Here is a 12,239-nt window from a genome sequence, read left to right as displayed (position 1 = left end):
GTTAAGTGAAATTAGCCAGGCACAGGAAGACAAACTTCAAATGTTCTCACTTATTTGTGCGAGCTAAAAATGAAAACAATTGAACTCATGGAGATAAAGAGTAGAATGATGGTTACCAGATGCTGCAAAGGGTAGTTGGGGGGTGGAAAGGAGAGAAAGGGGATGGCTAATGGGTACAAAAATTTAATTAGAGTGAATAAGATCTAGCATTTGATAGCACAACAGGGTGACTAGAGTCAATAAAAATTTATTGTATATTTAAAAATAGCTAAAAGAGTATAATTGGACTGTGTGTAACACAAACAAAAGACAAATGCTTGAGGCGATGGATAGCAAAACAAAAAACTCAATCTTGAATCCACTTGTGGCATCATCTGTCATGGACAGCAGCCCTCCCTGCCAGTCTCCAAATGCCTGAACAGCAGCCAACATCCTTCTCTGTGGCACCCTCTTGCTTGTCAACGATTCAAAGCACACTGGGCTGGCCACCAAGGGAGTGTTGAAAGAACACGTGAAGTCTCAGGCTTGCAGCTCCACCAGAGCAATGAAGCAGAGAGTCCAGTAATTGGATGCAGGGGCCAGAGACAGCTGTGTCCCTTAGCCGAATGCCCAGCCCATGAACTCCGTTCTGTGGCTGCGTTCTGAAGGCCAGGTGCCAAGCTCACAATGCCACACAGCAGTGACCAGAGGATGCACGAAGACAGGCAGGGGTGGACCTGACCTTCCTATGCATGTAAAGCTCCCCTGCTGCCACGAGCCTGCTTTTAATTAAAAGTAATCAAGTTTGCTCCTGTTTAAGATGACAGAAAGCCAAGCCCAACAGACAATTCCCAGAAGGGAAAGTGCAAATGATACACACGTCAATGAAGAGCTGCTCAAACCCACAGGAATCAGAGAAATGCGAAGTAAAATGCAGGAATTCCCTTTACACCCATCAGATTGGTAAAAGCTAGAGGGTTGACTAATGCCAAGTGCTGGCAAGTTGGTGCAAAGCAGAGCCTTCCAGGACTGCCGTGGGAGGGAGACCTGGCACATGGCAGCCTGGGAAGCACTCAGACTGGGCTTTGTAGGGAGCTGCGACCTTGCAGTCAGGCGGAGGAATGCATGCCTGAGAGAGGCTCTCGCTGTGTCTTCCCCAGAAGGGCTTGCATCGGTATCCATCAACACTGTTTGTGGAAGTGAGGAATGGAGCAGCCCGGAGTCGAGTGGTCAGCGACTGAGTTAGCAACACATCGTGAAGCAGCAGATGGAACTGTGCCGGTGTCACCCCGCCTGCATGAGGCGTGCACCGGCGTGCCCTCAGCTGCATGGAGACAAGTAAAAACAACGCACAGCACCACCTCACACTCCTCAGGATGGCTACTGTCAACGAGGTGGAGAATAGCAAGTGTCGGTGAGGCCATGGAGAAACTGGAACCCTTGCACACTGTGGGTTTTTTATGTAAAACGGTGAGGCCCCTGTGGAAAATGGGATGGCTGTTTCTCCAAAAATTAAACATGGAATTAGCATGTGATTCAGCAATGCCACTTCTAGGTCTGTCTCCAAAAGAACCGAATGCAGGGTTTCAAAGAGGTATTTGTACACCCATGTTCCGAGCAGCTTTTTTCACACTAGCCGAAAGGTAGAAATGGACTAAATATCCATTGACAGGTGAATGGATAAACAGAGTGTGGTCCATTCACAGAATGGAATATCACTCAGCCTTGGAAATAAGGAGACTCAGACACAGGCGACAACCTGGATGAACTTTGAGGATGTCACGCCAAGTGAAACAAATCAGTCACAGAAAGGTGAAGGCTGTAGGGCTCAACTTAAACGAGGTCCCTAGAATGGTCAAACCCATAGAGACAGAAAGTAGAACGGTGGTTGCCAGGGGCCGGAGGAGGAGGAAACAGAGTTGGGGTTTAGTGGGAACAGAGTTTCAGTTTGGGAAAATGAAAAGTTCTGGAGATGGACGATGGTGACAGCTGCACAACAGTTTGAATGAACTTAATGCCAGTGAACGATACACTTAGAAACGGTTAAAATGGGCTGGGTGCAGTAGCTCATGCCTGTAATCCCAGCACTCTGGGAGGCTGAGGCAGGCAAATCACCTGAGGTCAGGAGTTTGAGACCAGCCTGGCCAACATGGAGAAACCCCGTCTCTACTAAAAATACAAAAATTAGCCTCATGTGGTGGCGGCTGCCTGTAATCCCAGCTCTCGGGAGGCTGAGGCAGAAGGATCGTTTGAACCCAGGAGGCAGAGGCTGCAGTGAGCCAAGACTGCACCACTGCACTCCAGCCTGGGGGACAGAGCAAGACTCTGTCTCCAGAAAAAAAAAAAAAAAAAAAAGGTCGGTTTTAGGTTATATGTATTTTTCCATATTTTTTTTTAAAACTTGATGACAACAATCAAGAACAGCGCTGAGTGAAACTGAGTGGGATCCGGGGCACAGCAGCATTTACAATGTGAAGCGCTCGCTGAAAGCCCCACGCCGTGTTCTGCAAGGAGGCACGTGCCTCGTGTGTGTGCATCGAACCTGCTGAATGGGAAAGTGATCAGTGTGAGGCGGGAAGTGGAGGGCAGGTGCCGTGAGCTGAGCATAGGAGAGGAAAATGAACACGTCTTCCCCTGCACCCTCGTCCCCCACGATGAAGGAAGAACAAAGAGCCAGGCACCTGTCAGATGAGGGGGAGGATGGGAACGACTCAAGGACCGGGTGGACCCACTCCAGGCTGAGCCCTCCCTGCCCCGAGCAGCCCTTGCAGTCACCTTTTATCAGGATCACGCATTCGCTGCCTTGTCTTGGTTCTCATGAATTTTAGGCCTTCTGGGAAGCCCTGCACTTCCTAGCCAGTGCTCAGAACACACAAGTGCACAGCAGGCCTCTGTTAGCTTGGGCTGCCTGAAATCCCTTCTCCTTTTTTCTAGAAAGAGTGCAGCAGTTCTTCCTAGAGAATCAGGCTGCCCCAATCCCCGCACTTATGGTTCCCATGGGGCTGACCCCTCCCTTGCAGCAGAAGTAGGCAAGTGGCCCTAGCTTGGGCCCACAGAACATCCCAGCATTCTAGGAGAGATGGTCACAGATGGGCTGGAACCAAGCCAGCCGTGGTCCAGGGCTCCAGGAGTGCACATTCTGAAATCCTGCCAAAAGCATTGGCCAGGGGAGGTGCTCTTTCTGCTGAGTCTAAGTCCAAAGGCAGGAGAAGATCTGTGGTTCCACCCTGAAGACAGGCAGAAGCAAATAATTCTCTTCTTCTCAACTTTTCATTCTATTCAGGCCCCTGATGGATGGGGTGAGGCCCACCTTCTGCAGGGAGGACACTCTGCTTGCCTCGGTCTGCAGATTCGAATGCTAGTCCCATCCAGAAACATTCTTGCAAACACAGAGGCTTGGCCAAATGTCTGGGCACCCCCATGGTCCCATCAAGGCGACACATAAAATTCACCATCACGCACGGCGAGACCATCAGCCTCGGGGCTGGAAAGAAATGCCCGAGGTTGGCTTGCTCTCTGCCAGAGCCACGCAGTCCCTAACCTGTCCTGCGTCCTCACCCACAGGCCCCGTTCCTCTCTGTGTTTCCCAGGCTCCGTGCATTCCTGCACAGACCTCTCAGACCAGTGGGGTCTTTCTCATGGCTGCCATCCGGCATCTCTGAACAATCCCGCCTTCTGTTTTATTGTTTGTTGGGTAAACGAGCTGGATTATGAACAAGCTCCCTCTTCCTGATTCTCCCACACACAACCAACCCAACCAGCCTGGCCTGTTCTGAACCCAGGCAGCTGGCACTCAACAGCGTCAGTGGGGCCCCTCCTCCCAATACCAGCCTCAGAGGCTGAAGGTCAAGGAGGCTCTGAGAAGCTGACCTCTCCCCTGTCCAAAAGCAGCCGAGCCTTCCATTCCGCTGCCCCTGTTTCTGCTTGGTGTTTGATATAGAAAAATCACTTAGGGGCCAGGCCCGGTGGCTCATGCCTGTAATCCTAGCACTTTGGGAGGCCAAGGCGGGCGGATCACCTGAGGCTAGAAGTTCAAGACCAGCCTGGCTAACATGGTGAAACCCCGTCTCTACTAAAAATACAAAAATTAGCTGGGTGTGGTGGCACATGCCTGTAATCCCAGCTACTCAGGAGGCTGAGGCAGGAGAATTGCTTGAACCCAGGAGGTGGAGGTTGCAGTGTGCTGAGATTGCACCATTGCACTACAGCCTGGGTGACAAAAGCAAAACTCTGTCTCAAAAAAAAGGGAACAAGAAAAATCACTTAGAAAAGCCACATTGTTCACCCTCTGTGGAGCATGTTTATTCAACACACATCAGTTGTGCTGAGCACTGAGCCTGGTACTGGGGATTCAAAAATGATGAAGGCACAATCTAATTGTAGGGAGACCCTGCCAGACAAGGCCAGCACCCAAAGTCAATGCCGTGGTGGGAGGAAACGGGAGATGTGTGGAGCCCCGGGGATGAGTTGTCATCCAGCCTCAGGAATGGGGAGGCGTCACTTGGTGGAACACTGTCCTGGAAGAACCCTGAGGACTCTCCAGGGTTGGAATTGCCCGGAGAATGGGAACAGCACTCTCAGCAGAGGGAACGCCATCAGCAAAGACAGAATGCCCCAGGGCAAATGTGCTTCCCCCGGAGCATAGAGCACAAACCATGGAGTGTCCCAAGCTCGAGGAGGAGCCCCAGAGGTGGGGCCAAGCTGACAGCCTTCCCTGCCAACCCGAGGCCCGTGGGGTTCACTCTGCAGCAGAGAAGTGTCTTCGTGGGGTGGGTACGAGGCATGGTCAGAAGTGAGGCCCTAAACAGCCCTTCATTCCTGAGGACCACAGTCTGGGGCATCCCAGACTTCCCTGAAATCCACCCCCACCCCTGCTGTCTTCTCCACCTGCTCTCTGGCGCTGCTGCCATTGTTTGGGAAAAAGCCATTAAATGAATGAGACCAGAAGCTGCATGTACGTTTCTTGCTGTGCCCTGGCAATGCCCTGGCTGTGCCCCAGCTATGCCCTAGCTATGCCCCGGCTGTCTCTTAGCTAACCCTGGGACCCAAGGGTGCCTGGAGATGCTCCAGGCTGTTCAAGTGGGGAAGAACCCACCTTCCTCAGCCACTGTATTCCAAAAGGCCCCGGAGCCACGCATGAGACAAAGGTGGTGTGTTCCTGCTGCCAGAGTCACTCTCTCTGTCTCGCCCAGTGGTCAGAGCGAACAAAGAGGTGATTGAGGACTCTCATTCCTGTTTCCTAAGCTGCTCTCCTATTTATCTTCCTCAAGGTGCAATTGAATGAAGAGGGGGGACGGGGATGGGGCCCAGGGAGGATAATGCCATGATTGCTGGGTTTCCAGCTAAATTGCAAAAATGTGCACCATTCATAATCCTCAAAATGGCCTTGCCAGGCACCAAGCCCAAACTCGAGGGTAGCCTGCAAGAAGTGGGCTTTGATTTAAGAACTTCGAGTCTCTTCAATTTTCCTGAGTGTTTTTGTGGCTGAAACCCAGTGAATGATAACCATGGCAAAATGATGTATGAATATTTTTTATTTTTAAATAAATCATATCAGAGTCATATTTCCTGTTGGGGTCAGGCTAAAAGCCAGGCCTCAAGGTCACTCCAAGGTCCCTGTTACCCACAGGCAAAGTGACTTCCAGCCTCTGTCCAGCTTTTCTTCCCCTGCCCCACGGGCCTGGCACTGTTACCTAAAATCCAGGGGCCATTTCTACTCAGTCCTCTGCTGTCTCTAAGGACTTGCGTTCAGTCTAAATGTCTTTTCCGTGGATGGTGTTGCCAAGTGGCTCACCTGACAGCTGAAGTCAGTTCCAGTGGCAACAGAGGGAAGCAGAAGTGCGTCTAGACGTCATTGCATATTCTTATCTACCTAGTATTTGGCTCATACCTCAGGATCTCACTGAACGGTCAACAGCTCTGGGAAAGAAATGGTATTACCCACTCCTTCATATTTTCACAGTGGAAACAGGCCAAGAGAGGCGACGTGAGTTACCCAACGTCACGCAACCAGCAAATGGCAGGGCTGAGATTTCACTGATTTTACAATTTTATTGATCCATAATTGATGTAAACTGCCCATATTTTAAGCGTGCAATTCTGGGCCAGTTGAGGTGGCTCATGCCTGTAATCCCAGCACTTTGGGAGGCCGAGGCGGGTGGATCACCTGAGGTCAGGAGTTCATGATCGGCCTGGCCAAATGGCAAGACCCTGTCTCTACTGAAAATACAAAATTAGCCGGGGCATGGTGGCACATGCCTGTGGTCCCAGCTACTTGGGAGGCTGAGACAGAGGATCACTTGAACCCAGGGGCCGGAAGTTGCAGTGAGCCAAGATTGCACCACTACACTCCAGCCTTGGTGACAGAGCAAGACTCTGTCTCAAAATAAATAAATACATACATAAATAAATAGTGTACAATTATGTAAGTTGTGAAGCATGTATACACCGAGGTTTTTCAACCTCAGCCCCACTGGCATTTGGGGCTAATTGTTTTTGGGGGGCGAGGGGTGTCTTGTGGACTGTAGGATGTTTAGCCTCATCCCTGGCCTCTATACACTAGATGCCAGGGGTCTAATTAGTCTGTGAGGGGCAAAATGATCCCTGATTGAGGACCCCTCGTGTCCACCAATGAAGCCACCACCACTATCGAGTGAGGAAGGACCCCTCACCCCCAATTCCTTCACGCTCCTTTGTGTTCCCACTTTCCCCAGCAACAGCCCATCTGCTTCGTGTCACTGAGCATTCGGCTTACATTTTCTTTTCTTTTCTTTTTTTTTTTTGAGACAGAGTTTCACTCTTGTTGCCCAGGCTGTAGTGCAGTGGCATGATCTCGGCTCACTGCAACCTCCGCCTCCCGGGTCCAAGTGATTCTCCTGCCTCAGCCTCCCGAGTAGCTGGGATTACAGGCACCCACCACCACGCCTGGCTAATTTTGTCTTTTTAGTAGAGCCAGGGTTTCTCCATGTTGGTCAGGCTGGTCTCGAACTCCTGACCTCAGGTGATCCGCCCATCTCAGCCTCCCAAAGTGCTGGGATTACAGGCGTCTTGAGCCACCACATCTGGCCTTGGCTTACATTTTCTAGGCTTTTATATATCTGGAATCGCACAGCAGGTACCTTGGAGGGGTCTGGGCTTCACTAAGCCATGTTATTTTGAGGCCGCCCCAGACAGTGCGTGTGTTTGCAGCAACTCCTGTGGGGCTCTGAGTTGCCTCCTGTGTTGTGGACGCTCTGTACTTGGCTTCACAATCTGCCTGTTGATGGATTTTAAGGTTGTTTCCAGTTTGGGACTGTGACAAGCAAAGCTGTTACAGACATTCATGCCTGAGACCTTTTGTGGACACGAACTTTCACTCCTCCCGGATAAGTACCTAGCAGTGGAGGGGCTGGATCGGAGGGCAGGGGTGTGTTTACCTTTTCAGGAAATGGCCACACTGTTTTCTAAAGTGGCCCATAGCTTCTGACTCCTGGGTCAGTTCTCTAGGTTCTCGCTCACCGGCTTCTCAGATCCGGAGACAGAGGGGAGAAGGAAAAGGCAGACCAGGGTGGGTGCAATTCCCTGGTTAAATGGAGGCCAGAGAGAAATTTTGAGTCATTTAGAAAAGGCCAGGAAAAGGAGGCATGATGGGAAGGTTCAGAGACTCCACTCACTCCACAGGGACCCTCGCAGACCCCAGCCAGGATGTGGCTGCCTGAGCCAGACCCCCACACCTCACTCCACACTTCTCACCTTTCACATCCTGGATGCTAAAATCTCATTCCTGGGAACACAGGGCTTCCCTTGGCCCCAGGATGGGTCACGTTCCACAGAAATAGTAATCAGTTTCGATACCTTAGATCTTTTAAACCAGGAGAGACCCTTCACTAGAAAAAAAGTACGTCTTTTTGGGAAGCTTCCTCTTTCCCATCTATTTTCACAGGACTGCTTCCTATGTGGATTGCTGCAGAGTCAAATTCTATTTAACTTTTTCCCCTTGGCTGTACCCACGAATAACATATTTACATCATAGAAATGAACCCACAGTAAACTTCCAGAAAAGCTACTATGCTAATTTATTTGCTTTCCATTCACATGGCTTCAGATCTTCACTGCCAATTCTGCTAACATGGAAGAATTCTGAATCTGCAGGGTAGGTCTGGGAGTTCTGGAGAACTGACCCGGAATCTTGATGAAATTTTTTCCTTTCTTTAAAATCCTTTCATAAAGATTTGAAAAGTGATCCCATGACATCATATATAATCCTGAATTATTGCATTAAGATTTCTCTTTCAAAGCTAAATATACACCTTTCAACTAGGTAAACAAATAAATAGAGTACAAAGACTGTATTTTCTTGTTTCTGAAAGTGGGAGGATTAAATTTTAATCCATAATTTTAATGAGAAACAGATTAGCCCTGCATAATACATGAAGAATTTGTCCTGGTTAGAATATTATTTTAGATCATTATGGTTTTTTTTACTCAGAGATTTGATAAACCTTACTTCCATGGTTAGTTGGTGAATTGGACTTACTTGAAAATACAGACCAGACACGGTGGCTCACGCCTATAATCCCAGCACTTTGGGAGGCCAAGATGGGCAGATCTCTTGAGGTCAAGAGTTCAAGACCAGCCTGGCTGACATGTTGAAACTCCATGTCTACTAAAAATACAAAAATTAGTTAGGTGTGGTGGTAGACTCCTGTAATCCCAGCTACTCAGGAAGCTGAGGCAGGAGAATGAATTGAACCTGGGAGGATTAAGTTGTAGTGAGCCAAGATCGTGCCACTGCACTCCAGCCTGGGGAACACAGTGAGACTCTGTCTCAAAAAAAAAAGAAAAGAAAATATGGCTATAGAGAGAACATTTCTAGAACCATACGAAGAAACTATTGTCCCCAAAGAGCGAGAATGGGGTTAGAATGGGAGAAGGACTTTTTATCATTGGGCATCTGACCTCTGATGTTTGGGGTTCTTTTATCATCTGTGGAATAATGTCATAGTTTTAAAAGAATTCAAAACAGTATTTGTGGATAATCACCCATAATGCCCAGTACTAAGAGGCAAATAATGTTAACTTTTTAAAATATATTTTTGCAGGTGAGTTTCTTTTTGTGTGTGTACACATGTATGTATGCATGCACGTCATTATGAATAAATATACATTAGCAAAAATCTTTTCCAACTAATCACTTTTCAATCTACAACCTATTGGAGACACCTTTCTCCATTAGCTACCCACAGGCATACCATGGAGATGTCATGGGTTTGCTTCTGGCCCACCACACTAAAGCAAGTATTGAAATAATGCAAATCACACAAATTTTTCGGTGCCCCGTTGCATATCAAAGTTATATTTACAGCTGGGCATGGTGGCTCATGCCTGCAATCCCAGCACTTTGAGAGGCAGAGGCGGGAGGATCACTTGAGGTCAAGAGTTTGAGACCAGCCTGGCCAACTTGGTGAAACCCCATCTCTACTAAAAATACAAAAATTAGCCAGGCGTGGTGATGGGCATCCAGCTACTTGGGAGACTGAGGCAGGAGAATCACTTGAACCCAGGAGACGGAGGTTGCAGTGAACCGAGATCACGCCACTGCACTCCAGCCTTGCTGACACAGTGAGACTGTCTCAAAAAAAAAAAGTTTTATTTATACCATAATATTGTCTATTAAGTGTGCAATAGCAGTATGTCTTAAAAAATGTACATACCTTAAAAATACTTTATTGCTAAAAAAAAAAAGAAAGCTAAGGATCATCTGAGCCTTCACCCGGTTGGAATTTTTCGCTGGTGGAGGATCTTGCCTTGATGTTGATGGCTACTGACTGATTAGGGTGGTGATTGCTGAAGGCTGGAGTGGCTGTGGCGGTTTCTTGAAATAAGACAACAATTTTTTTTTTTTTTTTGAGACGGAGTCTCACTCTGTCGCCAGGCTGGAGTGCACTGGCACAATCTTGGCTCATTGCAATCTCCACCTCCCGGGTTCAAGCAATTCTCCTGCCTCAGCCTCCCCAGTAGCTGGTACTAGCACGCCACCATTCCCGGCTAATTTTTGTATTTGTAGTAGAGACGGGGTTTCACCATGTTGGCCAGGATGGTCTCCATCTCTTGACCTTGTGATCCACCCGCCTAAGCCTCCCAAAGTCCTGGGATTACAGGCTTGAGCCACCATGCCCGGCCAACAGTGAATTTTACTGCATCAATTGATTCTTCTTTTTATGAATGATTTTTCTGTAGGTTATGATGCTGTTTGATAGCATTTTACTCACAGTAGAACTTTCAAAATTGGAGTCAATCCTCTCAAACCCTGTCACTGCTTAAGCAACTATGTTTATGGAATATTCTCAATCCTTTGTTGTCATTTCAACAATGTTCACAGCATCTTTGCCAGGAGTAGATTCTGTCTCGAGAAACCACTTTCTTTGTCCATCCATAAGAAGCAACTCCTCATCTGTTCAAGTTTTCTCATGAGATTGCAGCAAATCACTCCCATCTTCAGGCTCCACTTCTAATTTCAGTTCTCTTGCTATTTCCACCACGTTTGCAGTTGCTTCCTCCACTGAAGGCTTTAATCCCTCAAAGTCATCCATGAGGGTTGGAATCAACTTCTTCCCAACTCCTATTGTTGATATTTTGTCGATTATTTTGACTTCCTCCCATGAATCATACATTTTTTACTGGCATTTAGAATGGTGAATTCTTTCCAGAGGGTTTTCAATTGACTTTGCTCAGATCCATCACAGAAATCACGATCTCTGGCAGCAATAGCTTTGCAAGGTGTATTTCTTAAAAAACAAGACTTGAAGCCAGGCATGGTGGCGCACGCCTGTTATCTCAGCACTTTGGCAGGCTGAGGCAGGTGGATCACGAGGTCAGGAGATCGAGACCATCCTGGATAACGTGGTGAAACCCCATCTCTACTAAAATACAAAAAATTAGCCAGGCGTGGTGGCGCACACCTGTAGTCCCAGCTACTCAGGAGACTGAGGCAGGGGAATAGCTTGAACCCAGGAGGTGGAGGTTGCAGTGAGCCGAGATTGCGCCACTGCACTCCAGCTTGGCACAGAGCAAGACTCTGTCTCAAAAAAAAAAAAAAAAAAAACAAGACTTGAAAGTACAAATGACTCTTTGATCCATAGGCTGCAAGTGGATGTCGTGTTAGCAGGCATGTAAACAACATTAATCTCCTTGTACATCTCCATCAGAGCTCTTGGATGACCAGGTGCATTGTCAATGAACAGTAATATTTTGAAAAGAATCTTTTTTTCTGAACAGCAGATCTCAAAAGTGAACTTAAAATGTTCAGTAGGTTGAGCACAGTGGCTCATGCCTGTGATCCCAGCACTTTGGGAGGCTGAGGTGGGCAGATCACTTGGGCTCAGAAGTTCAAGACCAGCTGGGCAACACCGCAAAACCCCCCCCCGCTACAAAAATTAGCTGGGCGTGGTGGTACACACCTGTATTCCCAGCTACTGGGGAGGCTGAGGTGGGAGGATCACCTGAGCTTGGGAGGTTGAGGCTACAGTGAACTATGATTTTGCACCACTGCACTACAGTCTGGGTGACAGAGACTCTGTCTCAAAAAAAAAAAAGCCCAGTAAACCATGCTGTAAACAGTAAAAAGATGTGCTGTCATCCAGGCTTTGCTGTTCCATTTGCAGAGCACAGGCAGAGTAGATTTAGTTTAGCATCATTCTTAAGGGCCCTAGGATTTTCAGAATGGCAAACGAGCACTGGCTTCAACTCAAAGTCACCAGCTGCATTCGCCCCTCACAAGAGAATCAGCCGGTTCTTTGAAGCTTTGAAGCAGGCATTGGCTTCTCTTCTAGCTGTGAAAGTCCTAGATGGCATGTTTTTCCAAGAGGAAGCTGTTTTGTCTACATTGAAAATCTGAGTGTAGCCACCTTCATCAATGATCTCAGCTAGATCTTCTGGAGAACTTGCTGCAGCTTCTCCGTCAGCACTTGCTGCTTCACCTCGCACTTTTATGTTATGGAAATGGCTTCTTTCCTTAAATCTCATCAACCAACCTCTTCTAGTTTCCAACTTTTTTTTTTCTGCAGCCTCCTCACCTCTCTCAATTTTCATAGAGTTAGGGCTTTGTTCTGGGTCAGGCTTTGGCTTACGGGGCTGTTGTGGCTGGTTTGATCTATGCAGACCATTCAAACTTTCTCTATATCAGCAATAAGCCTGTTTTGACTTCTTCTCCTTCGTGTTTTTACTGGAGTAGGACTCTAATTTCCTTCAAGATCTTTTCCGTTGTATTCACAGCTTGGCTC

The sequence above is a fragment of the Nomascus leucogenys genome, chromosome 4, assembly GCF_006542625.1.
Source record: "Nomascus leucogenys isolate Asia chromosome 4, Asia_NLE_v1, whole genome shotgun sequence".
Taxonomy (NCBI): domain Eukaryota; kingdom Metazoa; phylum Chordata; class Mammalia; order Primates; family Hylobatidae; genus Nomascus; species Nomascus leucogenys.
This window is presented reverse-complemented; position numbering follows the sequence as displayed.